Source organism: Melospiza georgiana, chromosome 2 (genome assembly GCF_028018845.1).
Source record: "Melospiza georgiana isolate bMelGeo1 chromosome 2, bMelGeo1.pri, whole genome shotgun sequence".
Classification (NCBI taxonomy): domain Eukaryota; kingdom Metazoa; phylum Chordata; class Aves; order Passeriformes; family Passerellidae; genus Melospiza; species Melospiza georgiana.
In genome coordinates this window covers 71,900,489-71,923,329 of record NC_080431.1, presented here as the reverse complement: position 1 = coordinate 71,923,329, position 22,841 = coordinate 71,900,489, and positions in this window count along the sequence as shown.

Here is a 22,841-nt window from a genome sequence, read left to right as displayed (position 1 = left end):
AACAAACAGACTTTTGAAGGCTATGACACATTTCAGATTTATTGCATGTTTTGAAAGAAGGCCCTGGAGATGAATACCAAATGGGTGGTCAGACTCATACGTGAAAGTGTGCTATATTCGAAGCAGCTGATAATAAATGCTAAAATGGTCACTGTTTGTATGCACTTCCTAGCAAAGATCTGTGTGCTCACACAGGAGAAGGCAGGTTTATTTGGGTTTTACAATAACCACATGCAAAGTCCTCAGCAGTTTTGAAGACCTATAAACCTTAATAAAAGGCTCCAGTTCTTAATAGCATCATGGTATAGATTATCTCATAAATTACAGACAGAGCTCATGGCTTCTGCACCCCAAAGGTCACAACCTTCAGGGGGCTTGACAATGCCATGACCAGGGTTCAAGTTATAAAAGTCAGTAAAATGAGATGTGAGACCTGGCATTGTACATGCTGCTAGAAGATCATGTATAGACATAAAAACTAAGCCTCTATATAAAATTATAACATTTCAGCATATAGGGAATAAATTTAAAAAATTTAAAAAAATAGGAAATGTTAAAAAAATATTCAAATCTGGGAGTTACCCTTGAAATCTACCAAGTTCAACAGAAGACTTTGACTTAGTTCTTCCATTGCAAAAATACTTCTGCCCAAGGTGTGCTCATGTCCCAGTAACTGTCATGTTTTACATGCCTGAAATTCGTGCTCCTTCAAGTACTGGAATGCATTTAACTTATGCTAGCAACTTTCCATGGCATCTGCACCAAAGAGCAGATTCATTTTACCTAGCTGGGCACATCAAGTGAGAGGCATAAACTACCAGTATGGTCATTTTAAGGAGAAGCTCACTTCTCACTTCTCACCTACCTTTAGTCATCTGAAACCTTGACACTTGATCATGATCTCTACAACTGGTGAAGGTAGACACCTCTAGGAGATTTATCCCATTCTAGACCAGCATCTAAAACTGATAAACTGAGTCATTCCTGCTGACATCTTGCTCTCTTGAACACAGAAAGAGTTTATTGTTCTCATCAAGACTTAGATAACTTGGATAGTCAATATAAATGAGATGAAAGAACCTCTACCATCTTTTTTAGTTAAAGAGCAAAGGATGAAACAATCACCCACTGAATCATCCCCTGGGACATGGTATTCTCTATTCAATGACATTCAAAATAGATTAACTTCTGTTGTGGAACTGCCCTTTACTTTTTTTCCTCCTTCAATTAAAAATATAGCTTGACATGATTTTTGTTTCAGGATTAAAAATATCTCAACTAAAACCTCACTTTTGCCCCCATTTTTATGATTGTTCATTAAAAACCCCACCAAAAGTGGCTTCTAATCAGAATATTTTGGGGTTCCTCGAGATTTATTTGTGAAAATCCAAAAAATATTATTTCAGTCATTTCTAGTCCAATCATCTGCAATATAAAAATCCATCTAAAGCAAGATATGTACTGTTCTACTAGTCAAAAAACTGCAGCTGCTTTTATAGGGGCATGGTTAGTACTCTGTCTATGGTGTTTTGGCCAAATTCCAAGCCAAGTAATTACATTTACATACCTAAATTCACCGTGGTTGTTTCATCTGGATACTGCAATATTATGTAAGCTTGTTTAGCTAATTTAGCACGCACATGAACAGCATAGGTTCAAAAGTTCAACTTAAACTTTATTAGGTTTGCAGTCTGCTTAATAATACTTAGCACTTAATTAATCTGCACAACACCCTTGTGAGCTACTTAAGTTAGTATTAGCAGGAGAGTCTGTGAAAAAGGAACAAAAAGCCAGGAAGAAAAATGTCCATCCTATAATGCCATCTCTCATTCTCAAATAGGTGTTCAAGTGCCTATAGTACTTATTTTTAGTTCAACGGTATTTAGTCTTGAAAAGACATTAAATCAAAGAAAAGCTCACAAAAGGCTAAGTGACAGTCTACACCATTTTTGTGTGCCTATGCATGTGTCAAAAAAATCTAAAAAAAAAGAACACATTTTCATTTTCTCTTACATACATGGAAGCATTGGATGCATTCATTGAACAGAGGAATCTGAGATGGGAAAAAAGCCAATAACAACAATAAGGTAATATTGCAATAGTGTGAGTACCTGCTTGACGTACTTATCATACCACTGATGCATGGTACCACACAGGGCAACCTGCAGAACAAACAAAGACCAAATGACTTTAATAAAAAAAAAAACCACTGAGTCCTATTCTCTGATACATGAGAAGTCCTCTGTACTCCAATTCCTATGTCAGCACCATGTCAATAAACAGGCTGGTGTAATGGTAGTCATGTCCAAATGCAAAAGGAGGCAGTGCAATTGCAGGTTATCTGAGAAGCTGCCATGTGAAAATGAAGCAGGTGGAGGAGGGCTCACAGGCAATTCTGAGTTTGCTCTACCCTTCTGCCTAAACTTTGCATTGCTTAGAGAAGTATTCAAAATGCATAGAAATTGTTACTGTCTGTGTCTCCTGTCTCGTGAGAATTCTTTTCTGAGTTGTTTCTTGAGATCCTACTGTTTGATCCAGCTCCACTCATCAAGACTGACTCCAAGTCCTTAAGTCCTGTTTTCTATCTAACTGTGCCCTCTTTTCTGTGTCATTGATAGGGACAAACCCTTTCTATGCTGCAGGGAGCTCTGTAAGAGAAAACCATAGAAATCTAAATCTATGCTGTAAAGGGACTTGTACAGCTATGGATATGCATAATATACGAACAAGGCTGAAACAGCAGAAGAGAAAAAGATTTCCTTTTCTTTTGAAGATTATGACTGCAATTGAACTCAATGACAGCCACAGACCACAGTCTGTATGGACTTACAATGAGGTTTCCATATGGTCCCTATCACAGTAGGAACCTCTCACGTTTTCAGTAACTTTATGTTCACAGAATGCTTAATAAAGGAAATTAATGTGTTTTCATATACAGTGGAATGGTGCACATACAAACAATTAAAATTATTTGCCAAGGAAAGCATATAGGATAAATGTAAGGTGTGTGTAAGCAAATCTCTAATCCCTAGGGAAGCCTCTAGCTACTAAAAATCTTTCTGCTCCACTGGGCTCTTGATTTTCAGTAATTCTCACAGGCATGTCTGTTATAACATCATTGCATCCCTCATGGCATGACATGGGAATTCCAGGACAGGATCCTGCTAGAAGATCCATGCGGGTAGAACTATAGGCTTGAGGTGCCTTTTGACTTGAGGTGAGTCTGCACAGACATGAGGGACAAACCTTTGCTGAGGATGAGGAGTAGGCATAATAATCTGCATGGCAAAGGAGTTAAGAAATATCATGTATGTATCAAATAGAGTAACAGCAAATCTGACATGGTTTTGTGATCACATCTTGGTTTTACTGGTTCACTTTGCCTGCCCCATTACCCTTGCTCCTCTTCGCTGCTCTAGGAAAATTAATTTCTTCCTTTTCCAAACTATTTGATATGGGACAATCAAGTCAAGAAGATGAGGGTGGTAACAAAATATGATCTTTCCTATCTCCTCAAGCATATGTATATATGTTGTAAGTCAGGATGTCTGAGGGAAACTTTTGTCATCCATTATTTTCTTGGTATATATAAAGTATTAATTACCATATATATATATATATATATATATATATATATATATATATATATATATATATATATATATATATATATATAACATCTTCAAGGTAATATGTTAACTTAGAGAGTAAATGGCAATGAAAAACAGAATAGTCAAGCCTTTTCCTACCTGCGAATGTACATTGTTATCACAAAATATTGCTTCCATCTTTCTTTCATGCACTTATTAAATTTCGTAAACCCATCTTGACTTAGCATTAATTTCTTCATTGAAGCCTTAAAGAAAGGGAAGGTTGTATCTTTTGATCCTCAAGACATTGAGCCCATCAGCAAGCTTTCTTGGCAGAAGTGGAGAGTTCTCATCTTTATAGTGCTTCAACAATATGCTAGAAATGAAGGGTCTTTTCATGCCAGTGGCACTTGAAACTGAAATGAATTCCAAAACACTGCAATTAAAATACCAGGAAAAGTGTATTGAAAGAGGCTTTGTAGACATTCAGTATATCTGAAGACATGATAAATCTTCCATCTCTGTATAAAAATGCATCCTATTATTCACTCAAATCCACAGCAACGAGCTACAGATATAGTGTAGTTTAAAGTCCAAAACCAAAAGTTTTCTGCATTTCTAGGAAGGTATTACTAAGATCATCCAAGATCAGGAGAGCTTAAGTCTTTTCACACAGAGCTCCTGAAAACCCCCATTTTTATGGGTAGAATCAATTTTTTCCAGCCACGCTGATTACTTCAGGCTCCCTGCAAATTCTGCTAGAGGAGAAAGAAGAGAAAAATATATATATATTTCCAAGACAAGGACTAGGATTTAATTTTCCATCTTAGAAGGCTGTCATCTCTACCCTTCAAACTTGGTTGGGCACCACAACTCTATGTCAGTAGCAGATAGACAAAGTTGAGACAAAATTCCTCCATGGGAGAAATTGATGAAATCAAATAGTACTTTAATCAGGGACTTAAAAGTTACAGGGTCAAGGACACAAATAGAGATGACTCATGAGAAGAAGAGAATCTGATTGAAATTTTTTTCTTTTTTAATAGAAAACAGATGGTGGGGATTCAGCAAACTAGAAGTCAACAGGAAGAGCCAGAAGAACTACCATGCACCATGGATGCTTACCACTCTCTCCCTTTCCTCCCATCAAAGGGCTGCCTGTGCCTCATCACTTTACGCCGCTGATTTCAGGACACCAGCTCTGCAACTTGGACAACTACCCAGCCAGCTCTTTCTGACTTTGCCATGTAGCTGTCTTTGTTCCCCCTTCTCTTTTGTCAGAGCCATGTCCCGGCACTCTAAACTTGGTCCTCCATAATTGGAGCAGGGGGTAGTTTGGTTTCTTCAGGCTACCCTTGCTGCACTATGTCTGCACCTCACTAGAAAGAATTGTGTTCCGTTGGTTACTTCTGTTTCATCACCTCAAAATAGCTACTCTGTGGTCTACCAGTGATACATTGCACAGTTAGGAAATGGATATACTTTTCCTGAGAAGACTATAATGGAGAAAAATAAAAGTCATCGATTTTGCTAGACGTGACAAGTTACTGCCAAAAATAACATTACATTTCCTCTAATAACCAGTGATGGCCCATGAGCAACAAAATTCATCCAAAGCTTCAACCTTTGATATAATAAACTGAACAGACAAAAGTTGCCAGAATTTTCATAGGAATGCAATCTAAACATTTACCATGTACCAGGAAACATGAACACCATTTTGGTTTTGTTGTGAAATTTGCACTTTGTACATTGCATTCCACCTAAGGGCCCTTCTCTCAGGCTTCACCTCATACTTCCTTGTTTTTTGTTTTTTTTTTTAACTTATTCCAAAAGGTTTTGTCTTTTCCCTGGATGATGTGGTTTATTTGTCCTACTTCCATGTGGACACAGGGGATCTCCAGCAGATCAAACAGACTCCACCACCCAGCAGGTCTGACCAGTGGAGCTGGGCAGTGGCTGCACCTTTGTTCTGTCACCTAGCATGTCCTTATGACTGTCCCTGATCCTCCAGATAAAGCTCCTTCTGAAGTTTCCCCTCTCCCCTCAGGTCTTTTTTTCTGAGGGAACAAGAACTCAGGGGTAGGAGTGACAAGCAATTCCCACCTTCACATGTAGCTGGGACATCATGAACCCATACACACAAGAGCAAGACTGCAGTTATCTCCCATTATAAATGGGCAGCTTCATGGTGCCATTACCATTCCCAGCCTAGAAAATCTTGCACTCTTCCACCATTGTTCCCTCTCTGTACACAGACACACACTGTCTCATTGACCTTTCTGACATTTTCAGGCTGCAAATTCTCTCATTATTGCCCATTTAGTTTTCTCAGACTGCTGTTCATAACCTGATCTCTGCTCTCAGGTGAATGTCCAGCTGGAAAAAATAAGCTTCCTCTTCAGGTCCATCCTGGTTTTAATCTGTTGCTGTCGCAATAAATCCCCTGTGGAGGTTTTCTTACTTCCTATTGTTTTCCCTCTTCTGCTATAAACCTCACAAATATTAATCTCTTTTGGTCCTGATTTTCCCTTGCCTCCCATCTTTTATTTGTCTAAAATGCCTGCCAGGACTTTTCACACTTCATCATGTCTCCAGCAATACCGGCTCTGGGCCAATGCCAGAGACTGCAACTTGACAAAATATGTTGCAAGGTGGCTTTTCTTCCACACCGTCTGCAGCTGTCATCTTCTCTCAGGGTCTGATATTACAAATTAGGCAGAGCTGGCAGGAGACCATAAGTTTTTTACCTCCCAAAAGTTAGATTGGGAACATAATTTCCAGGGAATTTTTCTTTTAGCTCCTTATATGTGGGATAAGCAGCCTGGGAATCAAGGCGCTACTTTATCCTGACATTTTCGTCTCCTTTTGTTTATTGTGCTGTGCCAACTTTTACGGATATTATTATGATGCAATGTCTGGTCAATTTGCAGGCATCACCTCATGCCATGCTAGCCTGGACTGTGAAATCTGTTAAAGAGTGAATAAAACTGAAAGGGAAAATGTTAGAAGACCAGCAGTTTCACGCTGCAACAAGTGCAAGAGTAAAAAACCTGGGGACTCCTGGAGGTTTTGGTCCATTGATCTGCAAGGACTGGTTCACTATGAGCAGGGAGATAGCATAGGTGTTTGTATATCCTAGCAATTTCTCCATCAAACACATGCTGCAGGCACTAGGTTTTGTGTCGCAGAATGAGGCCTTTGTCAGGGATGAGCCATTTGTCGGGTGCAGGGAAAACTCGGGGCTCAATATGAGTCATCAGCAAGTTCCATTTATTGAAGAGAGCATCAGACACTTATACAGCAAGTGATAAGCTTATGAATATTCTGTAAGCCAAGCGATCTATTGGTTAAACTATACCATCAACTCTTCCTCATTCCTTTGGGCCTACATTCTCTATTTCCCACGTCTCTGTCCACTTGTTATCATACCCAGCTAGGCCCAAGGACACGCTATCTTGCAGGTGCAGGACTTGGAATTAGCCACGGCCTTGTACTTTTCCAGTCTCTAGTCAGCTAAATTCCCAACAGTTTTGTAGAGCTACTTTTTTTGGACCAACAGCTGGAAGTGATGGGCTATGTATCGTTTGAGTTGGGAAGTATTACAGTGTCTTCATGACCTTCCTTAGTCTACAAGTACCTAGGTGTGTCTTGTCTAGCTGGATTAATGAGAATGAAAACAATATTTTTCAGTTACTGGGGTTCTTTTGGGTTTTGGGGAGCTTTGGTTGCTTGGTTGCTTGTTTGGGTTTTGGGAGTTTGTTTTGGTTTGGGTTTTGTTTAAGGTTACAAATCAGGATATATGTAAGGAAAGGCAAAACACCTCTCAGCTAAATCCAGTTATCTTTCAGAGCTCCGCCTGGTCGAAACCTGAGCAGGAAAGAGTTTCCAGCATAAAAATCTGTCGCAGAACTTCCCACCAACATGAAGAAGGTGAGCTGCACTGCCTGATGAAGACTTGCCAACTGGAGTCTCTCAGGTTGTTGGCTCACAGTTCTGTAGTTTGTACTTTGATCCTTAGAAAAACACAGAGAATAGTGAGAGTAAAATAATGTGTATAATTTAAGATGATGATGTAGTGGAGAAGTGGTAGCTCAGTGCAAGGAGATCATGGAACAATGAGAAAATAAAGATACTTGCTCTGTGATGGTATCAAACATCTAAAAAAAATATTTCAGTATTTAAGGTTCCCATGAGATGAATGGTGTCAGGAAGGGTTGATTTAGCAGTATTTGAAAAAGGGATAAGTAGTAACTGAGAGAAGACTCAAGTGAGTACTAAATGAAAAAAGAAGGCCTCTGGAGGCTCTGGAGACCCCCTCTGAGCTCATCCCAACAGTCTTATCTTAAATCAGATCTCCCACTTGATCAATGCTTTCTCAGAATATTTTTATTTTTTATTGTTATTATGCTGGTATTGCATTATGATTTTTCTGTTCTTCTTAAATTCCAATTTCCTAAAGTTCAATTCATAAATTCTGATGAAAAATCCTAAAGCAAATTATCAGTGGTGTAATTAAATTAATCTCTTTTGTCTACAGTGAGGTTTTGTTGACTTCTGGACAGATTATCTATATTTATACCCAATGGGGATAGAAAGTAATCTTTCCTTGGACTGGTTCAGCAGTGTAATACAAAGGGAATCAGCAATCCTGGATTTCCTCAGTAGCTCTTATTCTAATCTGCTGTGTGACCCTCTGCAAGTTACTTCACTACCCTCAACTGTTAACTCCTTTCCTATACATAAAAGTTTAATGAAAGACTTCCTGTTGGAGAGTCTTTATTTTGCTGTATAATCTTCAACTGCCTACAAAAATGACAGCCTCAGTATCCCTACACATGACTGTAATACAAATAAGCAATAATAATGCCTGGTTGCATGCAATGTTGACAAACTGAGAAGTAAATTTCTCCCAGGATGCTTTTCCAGCTAATGTATGCCTATATTTATTTGAAAAAAGCAAAGCATATCCTTGTGGGACCATTACCCACCCACAGCCAGCAGACATACCAGTCCCAGTGGAATGTCAGTTATGAAAACTACAAAAATAATCCAAAAGGAGAACGCATTTAAGTTTCCAGTTTGAAAGATTTAAACATTTTTGCTGCATGAAAATCTCTTTTTAAAGCAGACTTATGTTATTTGATAGTTTGAAAAAGGAAAAAAAAAAAAAGAAGATGAAAACATAAATATTTGAAAATCTGCTACTGTTCTCTGTGTGTTCCTGAACGCTTCTCATTGTAACATTTATCAGCTACATGGTTAGATCAAACAGTTCACAGAAACTGAAGTGAATACATCAGAGTGAAATGGGATATTTGCTTTTTTCCATTTGGATACCTTTGTTTCAATTTTTATTGTATGCAAAGGAATCCAGTCAGATTAACCTACATACTTAATATTTCCCAATCAGAAGCATGTTGCTCTTTTCCCCAGAACATCCCACCAATGCATAGGGCACATATAATATCACTTTGCTCAAGAGCAACGTAATCACACATTTTTTTGTCTTATTTATTACATTACAGCACTTCTGCACTGGCAGGGCTGCACTGCATATCTGTATTCAGCAGAGTTAAAGAACAAATGAAACTATTGTATTACAGGGTCCTTTTAATATATGATATCTCCATCACAGAAACATGCTACACATTTTACTAATTTTCAACTGTCTTTTTACCAGGTTGTGTTGATCTCTGCATCTTTTGCTAGAAGATGTTTCCTTTAGTCTTTGGATCAGAACATTGCTACTCTCTGTATCAATTCTGACTTTTTAGCTTTCTTCTGAAAACGGTTAAAATTAGATGCATGCTGCTTCCATCAGTGATCTATACAGGAGCAAAGAGATCCTTACATGCACCATTTCTATTCATTTCCTTTTGGCTTAGGAACGATGAATCCCACTGTCTTTTTGGCCCTAGTTTAACATGAGAATCTGAATTTAGTTGTTAGCTCACTGTGATGCTCCAAGCTCTTCAGGATCTGTTTTTACAAGAACGTGAAAAAAGAACAGAAAGTTCAGAAAATGGCAAAAATGGAGGGAACTGGAAGGACACAGACACAGCAGTGTAAAGCAGGTCTTTCTTGTAGGTCTGAAACCACACTGATTGCATGCTTAGCCCAGCAAAAGACTGGTATTTTGAAGTTTCCTTTCTATTGGGAAGAGTACAAAGCAGATGTTTTCAAAAGTTGATCCATTCTGTTATGGGACAGGTTTGTAAAAGAGATAAGTGAACTGGCCCCAAAGAGAAATCTCTTTCCCTTGTTTAATAGAGAGCTACTATTGCGAGGGAAGGGTAGATATAAGTCCAATTGTGTCAGGAACCCACGTCTTAAAAAAGGAACCCACTATGCCACGGCAAAACGTCCAGATATGGACAACATTGGAACCAGACCAGTGAAGAGATTTTTGCTTTTATTTTCAGAACATCAGTCTCAAAACAATCAAGACATGATGTTAACAGCTCACTGGTCTACACAAAATGTCTCTCGAGGGTGGGATGATACAGAAAGACATAAAATCATCTCGGTCTAGATTTCAGCCAATCATACACAGAAAAACACATATTGACAAGCATTCTATCCAATCTTATAAAACACATGTAATGGTAGCTAAAACAAAGACTAGTTCATTAGAGACAAAGAACAGAGCTCTATTCATGCTAACCTTCTAAAGATATACATTAAATAACCTTGTTGCCATCCTAAAGCCAATTCTACAGAGGCCTATTGTTATTTGTCATGTCTACTGCTTGGGAAACTTTTCTGCTTGCTTGGGAAACTTTTCTGCTGTAACAGAACTTCAGCCTGAGGCCTACATATTTTTTTTAACCATTTTAACCATTTCCCAAAAACCCTCTAACTTTATGGATTCCAACAAGCTACTACGTTTTCAGCTAGTTAACTTTTGGTGACATTATTCTGCGTCAGGCATGTGCCTTCACCTGCTTCTTCTCTGAAAATTCTGTAAACCTATCTTCCTTTTTATTTTTTTTTTGGCCCTGAATATGCATTTTGTACTTGGATGCATTAAAGAACAATTTATTTTAACAATCTCAGTTTACCAAGTATATGTCTGTAGGGACATCTTGTTATCTGAGAAAATTTTCCTATATTTTTTGCTTCTTGCCAAAGTTAAAAGTACTGATATCATATTTATTCTTAGTTCACGGAATCATAGAATCATTGGCTTGAAAGAGGTTTTAAAGATAATCTATTTCAAATCCACCTTCCACATTGCTTCATCCACCCTAGCCTTGAACACTTCCAGGGATGGGGCATCCATTTCTTTGTGCAACCTGTGCCAGTGCCTCACCACCCTCAAAGAAAATAATTTTTCCTAATATCTAATCAAAACTTACTCTTTTTCAGTTAGAAACTAATCCCTCTTGTCCTATTCCTACATGAACTTGCAATGAGAGTCTCTCAGCAGAGATTAAATTATTTTAAAAAATAGTTGAAACTAATGCACAGGACTGCAGGAAAAAGGAAGAAATATTTCCACTTGATTAATTATTGAGATCTAAATTTGGACTACACTAGTTGCCAATTTCTTGTTTATTTCATGTTTTGGGGGGTTTTTCCTACATTATAATAATCTTATTCTTCATTGAAACCAAGGGTAAGGCTTGACAGATAATTCTTACAATAAGTAATTGAATTTGTATAATTAAAGGCAATGCCGATTCAGCTTTTCAAGGGCCCTGTGAGGGGTTTACTACTGAATTTTCTTAATGTCTTGTGAAAATGCTGGACCATACTAAATTAGCATTTTAATCCTAATCTCCCAGAAATGTGTTTACAAGTCACAGTTGAGGGCAAAACATGTTTCTACACATACCATTTCCTCCTCCTCACACATACCATGCAACTATGCATCAATAAACTTACAATTTGTCTGGGCAGAACCTTTCACACAGAGGTTGATATATTTGTAAGAAATGCAGCACACATTTGTCTTCACCAATGTAATGGACATGGAGCAAGAGACAGCTGAGAGAAGCTATCATTCCTTCCCTTTCTTTTTCACCAAATACTAAACAAAGGATAAACTCTTGTACCAGATGTTCATATCATGGTGTTAGGAGGCCAGAGAAGAGAGTAAAAGTTTCTCACCATCTTATTATAAATGCTAACTTCTCTGCAATACTAGTACTCATATGTTAATATTTTGGACTGATTAAAATCTGTCTGGAATATTTTAGAAGGGTGAGGTTTTTCCGACGGTGTAGGGGTTTTCATTCCTTTCTCTTTTTCTTTAAATAATCAGGAAAAAAAAGCAACCTTATTTTGATTAATTGAATAGTTTCCATAGCAGCTGTGAGCCAGGTGGTTGGAACCAGTTACTGGGGATGCTAAAGTAAGGGTAATTAGTTTATTTTTAATCTTTCAATTCTGTGGGAGTGGAGTTTAGTGTGTTAATGGGAGAGGTTTTTTCAAGAAGTGTCTTGACTAATCTGTTATTATCATTTAGTTTTATTGATGAAGCTCAGGGTTTATATGAAAAGAAAATGAGTGGAAAATTCTGAGACAAGGCAAGCTACAGTTTTCATTCTGGTTTAAAAGTCCCTAAAGGGCTTTTTAATATTTTATTCTTATCAGGACTTTTTTTATAACTGAAAACCTGAGGGATTTGGTTTGCTTCAAAGAACAACTTGTGTTCATGCAGAAGGACCTGCTCTAACACAGCAAAAAAAGGGCATTAATTGCAGAATGAGAAGGTATGGAAAACATATTAAGTGTGTAATTCTTTTACCAGCTCCAATTGTTGAGGGAGGGCTGATTTTGATTAATTTAAAGTGTGTACATTTGCTGAGCAAAAAAAATTTTATTACTTAATAATCATGTTTCTTAACTCAACTTTCCAGCATTTTTTTTTTTAATTCCTCCCACTAACTTCTGGTTTTAGTTTTAAAGCTACTTGTTCAGTTACCTAGTTTTCCAGGTTAAAGAAATGCATTTTTTGGCTTAAAACATGAAAATGGATCGATGCATCATTTCAGCATTTTCCATGTTCTATGAAGGCTTTCTTTTCTGTGGATTAAGGCCAATTAGCAGATGGAGATTTGTGAGCTGGTGAAAGTCCAAGGGGGAGGAGGTGTTTTCTTTCAACTAGAGGCTCACTGACTTTACATCTACTATCAGCTAAATATTTTATTAGAAGAAAAATACCTTCTCAGGGGTCCTCTTACTACCATTTTCCCCAGCATGTTCTAAAGCTACCTGAGCAACTGAAGAATATCGAGTTTTCCAGAGCTGTGCTCTGGACAAGGATGAGCCCAAATTCAGCCCACCTACCCTATTTCCTGACTCAGGCATAGTTGCTTCTTCCCTGTAAGAGGGGAGTTGTAGGTTTGAAGTTAAGTTTAGGAAAGGCTTAGAACTGCTCCAGACCATCTTGACTTTGCTTATCTGAATTAGAAAGCTGGGTCAGGTAACCAAGAAAAGCTTAGACTGTGCCTGTGATCTGCTGCCCTTGTACATCAGTTGTGCGGGCTGTGGTTGCATTTGCTTTGGATTTCTGATTCTCATCTGACACATATTTCTGGATTTAATCTCTTAGTAGCCATCATTTACTGAGTTTTTCTTCATGACACAGAGCAGTCCCAAGGCACCTTTTTGGTCAGAGTTAACAAAATGTTCTCCAGAAGCACACCTATTGCGTTCTCATCTCCAAAAGGTGGCCAGTTCAAGGAAAAATGAACAACCCAAAAAAGCACAGTGTTTACACCAGGTCCTCAGCACCAATGTCTTCACTCTATGGATCTCTCTGTTGGGTCTCACTACCTACTACTGAAGTCAGAGGCTAACAAAGAAAACAAAAAAGCCATACAAACAAGTTTCTATACTGTTAAAAAACCCCCAAAGGTCTTCTTCGTCTACACTTTCGATCCTCTTCACTAACTACTGTGAAAGATCCTTGGCCCATGGCAGGACTATCCCCCTCAGCTATGTCAAGACTGTTTTCTGGGAGATTGCTGGGAGATTGCACACCTAAGAGGTACCACGGAGTATGGCAAGAACTACTTGATATGGGTGAGTCTGTGCCAGTGCATGACTACGATGCCAGAGCATCACGCCAGAGCACGACAAAGCAGTACTTAGCACAGCAGAAAAGGATTCTTTGCTTGTTTCAGACACTGTCGTGTCTTCACCCAGTTGATATGCATCTTCCCCCAGTTTAGTGCTTTGAAGAATTATTTGCCATCAACTGGATGCTGTGTCTCAGCACAGCAAAGGTGTTAGAAAACAAAAAACGAAAAAAACAATTCTGATTCTGGCCCAGTCTAGATGAGGAAGCACAATATCTAGGTTGAGTCTAATTAAAACTAATAAATAGTTTTAATTGTCTTTTAAAAAGAGCTTTTAATTAAGCCTAAGTTACAGAGGTCAGCAAACTTTAGACAAGTATTAGATATTACTACATGACTCTATATCCACTATCACTACACGGTTAAAATGTAAGATTTTTGTAACTAGATATCTAATTCTAAAATAATCATGTAGATATGGCCAGCATTTTCATGTGCATAATAAGTAAATGTTCAACAAAGTTTTCATTGCATTTATTTTGAATCTTCTCATTTCAATGTATATAGACACACATTTATTTTTAAAGGTATGAAGGAGCAATAGACCGGGGCATCTCAGTCTGAGCTCCCAGATTGCCTCCTTCCTCCTTTGTTATTCTCTTTCTGGACTCTATTTCCATACCTCCATGTCCCATTTGCTTATACCTGCTGCTAGTGAACATCTACAGTTGCAGAATAGTTAATGGTAACTCACATCCTTCCCTCACTGACCAGGTCTTGTCCAGTCACTGTAAGCAGGTTGATAGCCTTCTCTTTAAAAAATCTTTAAAGAAAACAATGCCATGGCTTACAACAAAGAGCAAGACTAGTGGAAGTTCAAATAATTTCTTTCTTTCTTTTTCCTTTGGTGTACATTAAAGAGCTCTTGTTCTTTTAGATAATGTAACAGCTTGGTTTTGTCTTACTGTATTATAGTGATAAAATTTTAATTTTATTCAAATAATGATATTAAAGTAGCAAATACTACAGATTCCAGGGTGATGGAGTGCTCAAGACACGGAAGGTTCATGTGGTGTAAGAAAAGGAAAAGCAAAAGGAAGAGAAAGCTTTGGTGGCTACATCAAGGATAGTTTTTTACCTTGAAGAACCCATCTGTGTTTCCAAACATAAATATGTGAAGGTGAGGGGTCTCCTTATTATTCAGGTAGGGCAGAACAAGGCTGAATCCTATCCAGCTGAGCTGGTTCTGTTGCTTTGAACCCTCTGGAAACATAAAGATCACAGTATTTCACTGTGCAGCTGCTGCATTTCTTGGTTTGTTCCGTCAGTTGGCTTTCTCTTCCCTTGCAGTATTTTTGGACTGCACCTTCAGAGAATATTTAACTCTGCCTCATCCACACTGTAAAGTGTGAAGGGTATTAATGGAATGCTTTTATTAACTATATTAAAATCTATGAAAACTGATTTAGGCTTCTGTTGCAACATTTGTTTACCATGATCATTATTTACAAAGTATTCCATGCAGTAGAAGGGTAAAATTCTTTAAATACTTTTACTTTCAAAGAAAAAATAGTAATTAAATGTATGTAAAGGGAGGCATAAAAGGCAACTCTTAGTTCAAAACTACAGATTTAAGTTTGGGCTGGAGAGGTATCAAGTTCTGTGATTCTCAAAGTAGACAATACTGCTGAACGTGACTCATTAAAAAAAACTATACTACTATCTGAATTTAGATTCCAAAAAAAAATTGAGTGTTACATCTCCATCCTGTCATGAAGCTGTCTTAGTCCTCACTATAGTCCTGAAGCTGGGGGAAAGGGTCATGAAATTTAAAAGCTGTTTAGAAAAGTTTACCCCTTTTCTTGCTTTCTCAGACTCCATTCTCACAGAGTTCTTTGCTGTTCCTTGCTGCTCCGTGAGTTCCTTGCTTAATCATGCCTTGCTTGATTATTGAGATAAAAGATATTGCTGTAGAAAGGCTGGAAGGTTACAGAAATCAACGAAGCCACAGTAATATGCCACAGCTGAGGCTCTGCCTCCTGACTTACCCTTTTATCCATCTTGTAATGTGCTCCTCTCCCTCTCCATTCCTGCAATCTGCAGCCTTTTCCAAGGTAATTCTAGAAATCCCTCTAAAGAATGGTAGTCTCCCATAATTGCAGTTTATTTTATCAATTTCTATATTTTTATCAATAAATAAATAAATTAATTAATATATGCATGTATAAGCCTATACACTTAACAGAAGATGGCACCAGAACAGCTGTTGGCATTGACAAATGACTGTATTTGCCAGTGGAGCTCTAACTACTTAGAAAGACTTATAAAAAAGCCCACTTTAATTTAATTTAAAAATTGTACGGATGGATAGAGGTATAGGTGCATGTGTCAGTAGAATTTTATTTTCTAACTGATTGGCCAAGGTTTTTTCTAAATATTTTCTTTTCTTCCTTTGAAAAAAGCAATTCTAGCAAGCTACCATATCTTGAGACTGAAAATGAACTTGAATTACATTTAATTTTCATTTTGTGCTATATTTCATGGTTTACTGTTACACCTTTAGAACACAATCTAAATGAATAATAGAAAAGACAATGGTAAAGATAAGAACAATCATATCAAGAAAATGCTGTAGGTTTAATGTCGCTATTATTTAAACAGCAGCTTCCTGTCCTAATAGTCTCAAGTGAGCAATGACAGCTGCCTGTTGTTTGAAGACATCAGTAGACACTGTCATTTCCTTTGAATAGGATTGAGAGCACATGTGAACAAAAATATTCTTCTCCTATAGTATGATGACAGTAAAAGTAAGTCTGGAAGATGCTAACTATTTCCTAGGTACAAATTAATAATTCTCCTCAGTGAAGATTTATTAACGAAACAGCAATGCTTGAACAGTAGGTATCACTTTTTCTTTTTTTTAACATCTCATTTCTTGTAGGTACTGACAGTTTTCAAGCTGAGGTATATATTTCAGAGAGCAAGGTCTTGATGATATGAGCATATTGTACTATATAAATAATAGCTTCTGTGAGTGGGTCTTGGCACATTCTTTCCAGTGCCAGATTCTTTTGCTCAAACTGTTCATGTGGTGAGGGAAAAAAGGACTTGCATTTTTCAAACAGGCTTTGTTCTTGTCAGGCTGACAACATTTAAGCAAACATAATCATCTGTTTTGTCATCATTCTTGAGTGCAAATAACTTCTGAGAAAAGGTTTGCCTCATTTTAAAAAAGAAAAAATGAAAGATGTATGGGCCTGAAACCCCAGGGCCCTGCTTAGATATCCTTACAACTTGCAAAAGCACATTTTATTAAAGACAGGGAATTGGCTTCATGGTACCATTCTTCTTTTATTGATGCCCTCATTACTGTGGGATAATGCATGATTAAGGCATGAGGCCAGGATCCCATGTCTTTTTCCCTGCCCATCTGCGGGGGTAAATTCAATTTCCTCTGTTAACCTGTATGTTTTCAGAAGTCTTTTCCTTCTCTTTGTATAGCATTATCTTTTTTCTACATTTACAATCAGGAAAAGGACTTAGTAAATGGGAAAGTACTGTGAAAAATTAATGGAGGAAAACCACTACAAGGATGACTACTTTCAGAATTCGGAACCCATGTTTTGAAGTGTTTTATAAAATTTTATTATTCTCCTGAAACAATAACATCTCAGCTTCAAATTCTGAATAAATTATCGTGTTCTACTTATCTCTTGGCAGGCCACACCTGAAATACTGTGTTCAGTTTTGTCCCCTGCTATAGAAGAGATATGTGGACAGGCTGGAGAGGGTCCAGACTAGGGCCATGATGGCTCTGATTTTCTGGATACTTAATACAGCTTGAAAGGTTTAACTTTACCCTTAAAATTGCTCTTGCCAACCTGAGAAAAACACTTATCTCTGCACATGTACTGAAGAAGAATATCCCTAAAACTATTAAAAATTTAATTGCCTGTAGGGCTTAAACTGGAAATAGAGACTGGGAAGCCTGCGGCATGAGAAAAAGCTGAGAGAACAGGATGTAATCCCTCTTGAGAAAAGAAGGCTTAGGGAAGGCCTTGTCACCATGTTCCAGTATTTAAAAGGTGGCTACAATGATGAAGACTCCTTTTTTACAAGGAGACACATGGGAAAGACATGGGTTGTGTGTACAAGTTACTCCTGGGGAGTAACTTCTGTCTTCTCAGAAGGGCACTCCTGAGAACAAGCACAGAATATCTGTGAACTCCTCACACTTGTTTCAGATATGGATAAAATTTTATTTTCATAATAACTAAATAAGGAGATCTCTGTATGTAAACCTTTCTACAATATTGAGAGAAAGAAGATCTGGTGATTGTTATAAGAGAAGCTTTGCACACCATGTACAGTAACGAGGGCAAGAAGATTGCAAAAGCAGAAGCATGTGGTACAAAGCCAAAGCTTTTATGACCAACTGTAAAGAAGTGGTGAAATGCATTCCATCTGGAATGGATTATGACCCAGAAACTACTAAAAGCTGGACAGCCATGAGGACCTGACCATGTCTGACCTCTAAGGTTTTTGCAGAAATATTCAACTGATTCACTGTAAGAAAAACGTTAAATACTTGAAATATAAACTTTTTCTGAGCCTTTGTATCTCTACAGAAGTTTGGCAGGGAATCAACTGAAGGATTGTGAAGTAAAGATAAAATTCTCTACAACAGTGGCTAGTCTCAGAATCTATAATATATATTTTGAAGTGTTTTTAAAAATCTTATTCCCATAATTAACATTTTTATTGATCAAGGCACTGGGAGCTTTGTTGGATGAAAGATTTTGCCCTGAATTAAGTGGATGGAAGGAAAAATATCTCTCTTCCAGTACTACTTCCTAACAGTATATTGCTGAGATATTTATAGATGTTTCCTCCACAGGCATCACAGAGAAGACCTTTGTAATGATTTCCTTTAGAAGATGTTTTTCAAAAGTAGGGATTCTGGGGAGAGCAACTGACCTCTTGCCTAGCATGAGGGCTCCCTCTGATACGTCTAATGGGTTTATTGTCTTCAAGGCTGGTCAAAATTCTGTTCAGAGAAATGCATCTGTGGCTGGGTATAATAAAAATTTCCAACATTAAATCCCAAGAAACAGAACCAAGACATAATATCTTGGATGTTGTGTGTAGTATGTCCATTCAATTTCCTGAAGGTTTTCAGTTTCAGGGCAATTTCCTTATAGCTTTAAGCTTTAGCACTTTCAGATACAGTTTTTCTTAGGGGAAAAAAAAGGAATAAAAAGCCTAGAAAGAAAAGAAAAATGGTACTTTTTCACCAGGGAATGGTAGGTTATAACCTAACAGTCTATCATGAAAAATACTGTTTGATTGCATCACAATCTGTTTCAGTATGATTTATGTGTTCCTAAACTACTCAGTACCATGCTGTAGGAAATATAATATATTAAATCCAAAATAAAACACTTAATTAACCTGCAAGTAAGGTACAAAATAACTAGTATACATTTGATCAAGGATCTCTTTTCAAAATACTGAAATACATCCAGGAGAAAGTCTGGGATTTAAAATAAGGTTTCTGAGGAACAAAACACTAAAATAACTCCAAGTACTAGTGCACAACAGCTCAGCCTTTACAGTTTATTTATTGTGGTCTTGATCCTGTTCTTCAAATAAATGTAAATTATAATTTATTTGGTGGAACAAATTCTTTGAAAGCAGGCAGAAATCCCACAGTGTCACTTAGCTCAGCTTAGCTTAGAATCTCACCCTGGAATTTGAAGTGTAGAATATTTTGTTCTTGTAAAGGTTATAAGTTCTTATAAAGTTTACAAGTTCTACAACCTCCACAGTCTCCTGCAATCTTTTCTCATATGTAGAAATGAGTCCTAAACCCTATGGAATGTTCTATCTTGTACATGGAATGTTGCATATGAACAGGTCTTGTCAGTGTTGTTGTGAACTTGTAACTCAGGTCTAATGGTAAACTCTGTTTTGGGGGGCTTGTGTGTGGGAGGTGAGCAGATGACAAATTGCTACTGATGAACACAATAAATTATGAATGTACAGCTCCCAAGTAATTTTGCAGTAATAAAACAGACACCTCCCCTCCTCCTAGCTCTCCACTCCCAAATATGTTTAGATTTAAAACCCTTTTGGCTCTAAATACATCTCCAATTGCAAAAACAAAATCTCATTTGGTTTATGAAATGTTGGGCATTTTACTTCAGTTTAGATCAAGTTATTGGGTAGTGAGGGAAAAAAGGTCAGAATGCAAAAGAATCTGTCTTCATGCAAAAGCTAAACTAAAGCTGCAGTCTTTCCACCATGTAATATTTCATTGTCCTATGTACCACATTTTCTGGTACACAGGATTCTGCAGCCAAATAAGGTAGTTCAATCACTTTAGAGAGAATGCATTATTTATTGACCAAAAGGTCAAAGGGGACCATGTGGTACAGGGAATTTTCAGGAGGAATGGTGATCATTTGTCAAGAAAGAAGAAATGTACATTGATATGTGAAGTTATTATCCCTCTCCTGATCACAATTTGACCTTTGTCTTGCTAGGACTATATATCACCTTAAAGGAAAGGAAAGCAGGACACAACCCACAAGCAAGCAGGAGACTGAAGGGATGATTAGAAGAGCTAAAATGAATGGAAAAGCAAGAAAAATGGGCCATTTGGACAGACAAACATTACATTTGTTTCAAAGGACACAAGACAGTTTTATCACAGAGGTCATATGTAGTCCTTTCAAAATCTGAAGGTTTATACTAAAAATCGAAGAACACTTCTATTTTTCTTTTTTTTTTTAAAGTCAAACATTTAAAAATATTGCAATTCATAGACATCTTCAGAAAAGTAACTTTTCTACTAAACTCAGTTTATTCTGTTCTTAATTTTTTTCTTTCAGGATGTGCTATTCATAGGTATATGATAAGAATAGAGGAGGGAAAAGGACAAAAAAATGGCAGGTGTGTGAAAGGTTGAATAATCCACAGATGGAAAAAAATCAATTATGTTTGTGACCCATTGGAATACAGAAATTGTACATGTGGCAAGGGTAAGAACAAAATACATCTTCTGTTATGATTAAACTCACAGCACACTATTCAAATGACAGGTTGTATGGCACACAAAAACTTGGGGCAGCTGTGCAGAAAGACAGGTAGAATTTGACATTTTGGAACTGATATTTCTTTTGGTTTCCTATCATTTTCAAAACACTTAGGATATGCCCAAAGTATTATTTGTTGAGAAAAAAAAATATTTAAGGGTAATTTCTAAATCTTCCCTTTAGGCTATGGAATTTTTTAGCAAAGGAGCCATGGGAGGCAGAGATCGAAGATACATCTACCAATGTGTGCATAGTTATTTCACAAAAGTTTTACATTATTCTAGTGGGTTTGTCCAGCTAAGCCTCACACAGCTTCTCACTTGCCTCCACACCTCAGCCCAGAGGTTTTACCTTTATGCCCTCACCCACATATTTACAATTCAGCATCATACATGGAGTTTATCCAATTCTATGTGCAATTTTGCAGTTCTTTGTCTCCTGCTCAGCTGCTTTAGCGAAGTATAGGAAAATAGACATTAACAAAATACAACATTGTGGAATATTCAAATGCATCATTAAAGTACAACAACTGGGATCGTTGAATTATTTTCCCCATTAATTAGTTCTATTTCCAGAGTCAAAAGTCCTTAGAAAACCAGTCTTTTCCACCAAATATTTTATTTCTTATCCTAAAATCCTGACACAATCAAGTCAGTAGACAGTGTATCTTTTGTCTGATGTTTTCAAATTACAACTTAGAACCTTATCACACAAAAAAAAAGTTAGTTTTGAAAAAAGAATTGTCTTCACACTCTGACTGAAGAACAGTTTTTCTGTTTAATATATTGCTGAGCATATTGGGGGTTAAATGCTGATAACTGTGCAGAATCCTTTACTTCACTGGAATTACTGATGATTAAATGTCTTTCTGGCAAACTATAGTAATAATAATTTTCAATGTCGATTTAAATTTCATTACAAAGCCTTCTGAGGAAAAAGGAGAGAAATGCCTTAAGCATTTTAGAGTGAAAAGAAGGCATCAAATGCCTAGGAAGGACCTCCTAGCACCAGCCATTGCTGAGGATGCCTTTCTAAGATAACCTGTGTATTTGCCCACTACTTAGTCAATCAAATCTTTGATGGAAACACTCCGCAATGCATGCCTGAGAGAAGCTAAGCTTTTCTAAAAGAGGTAAATCAAAGCAGACATTCAGCCTCCCATTTATAATCATTTTGCCTATGCTGGGTCAAACAAGTAAACTTTTTGTTTGCAAAATTATAATTCACAGAAGCTTGGGACTGGCAGTCTGTAGAGCAGATCCATCTCTTCTGTCAAAAATATGATTTTCACTTATGATAACTGAAGTTTTGATTCATATTTTATTACTAAAGCCTTATTCCAGGTAAACTTAAAAAGTCAGCAGTGCTGAGTCTGCACTGTATAAGAGTAAGAAACCCTTCTTTTTCCATTCTTCCAGCATTTTCTCTTCAGAGCTCAAGAAAATTTTGGCAACAAAGACAAAATTTTACTGGCTGGATCAGGACACACAAAATTCACCAAAGACTGTGAATGAAGAGACTGAAATTGGGTGGAGGTTGGTCAAGGGTCATGCCTGGCATCCACCAGAAGCTAAGACCAAATGAGTAATTGGCAGAAGGTTTACTACTGGGAGTTGTTTGTGGGTGAAATGAGAGGTCTGAACAATCCTATTAAAAAGTATCACACTCAAATCATTTCACTGAATAATTCCCAAATAAACAGATCTTTTCCTAAGGTTGAGAAGTAACATTAAAGTCTCATCATTTTTATGTTATATAAGTGATGTATTTTTTTTTTTTTATTTTTGGATATTCTCTGACAAAAAATCTCACCTATTAAATTGGCATCTAAAGACTTAAACAAAAAAGCCCTCAAAAAAATCCAAAAGTTGCAAGAGAAAGGATTTTTTAAGGTAGAGTCCATCACTTTGGTATAATCCCCTAGGAAGATGTAATATTTCAATTAAGGACAGCAATCCATCTAAGAATACACTTTAAATTTGAGTTTGTGTAAAACATTTAAGACCAGAAATTGTAAAAAAAAAGGTTCTGACATCACAAAAAAGAGACAAGCAGTATAATAGGTATCATAAAACTCTGAAAAGTGTCATATGGCATCTGTATTATGATGCACAGATACCTCC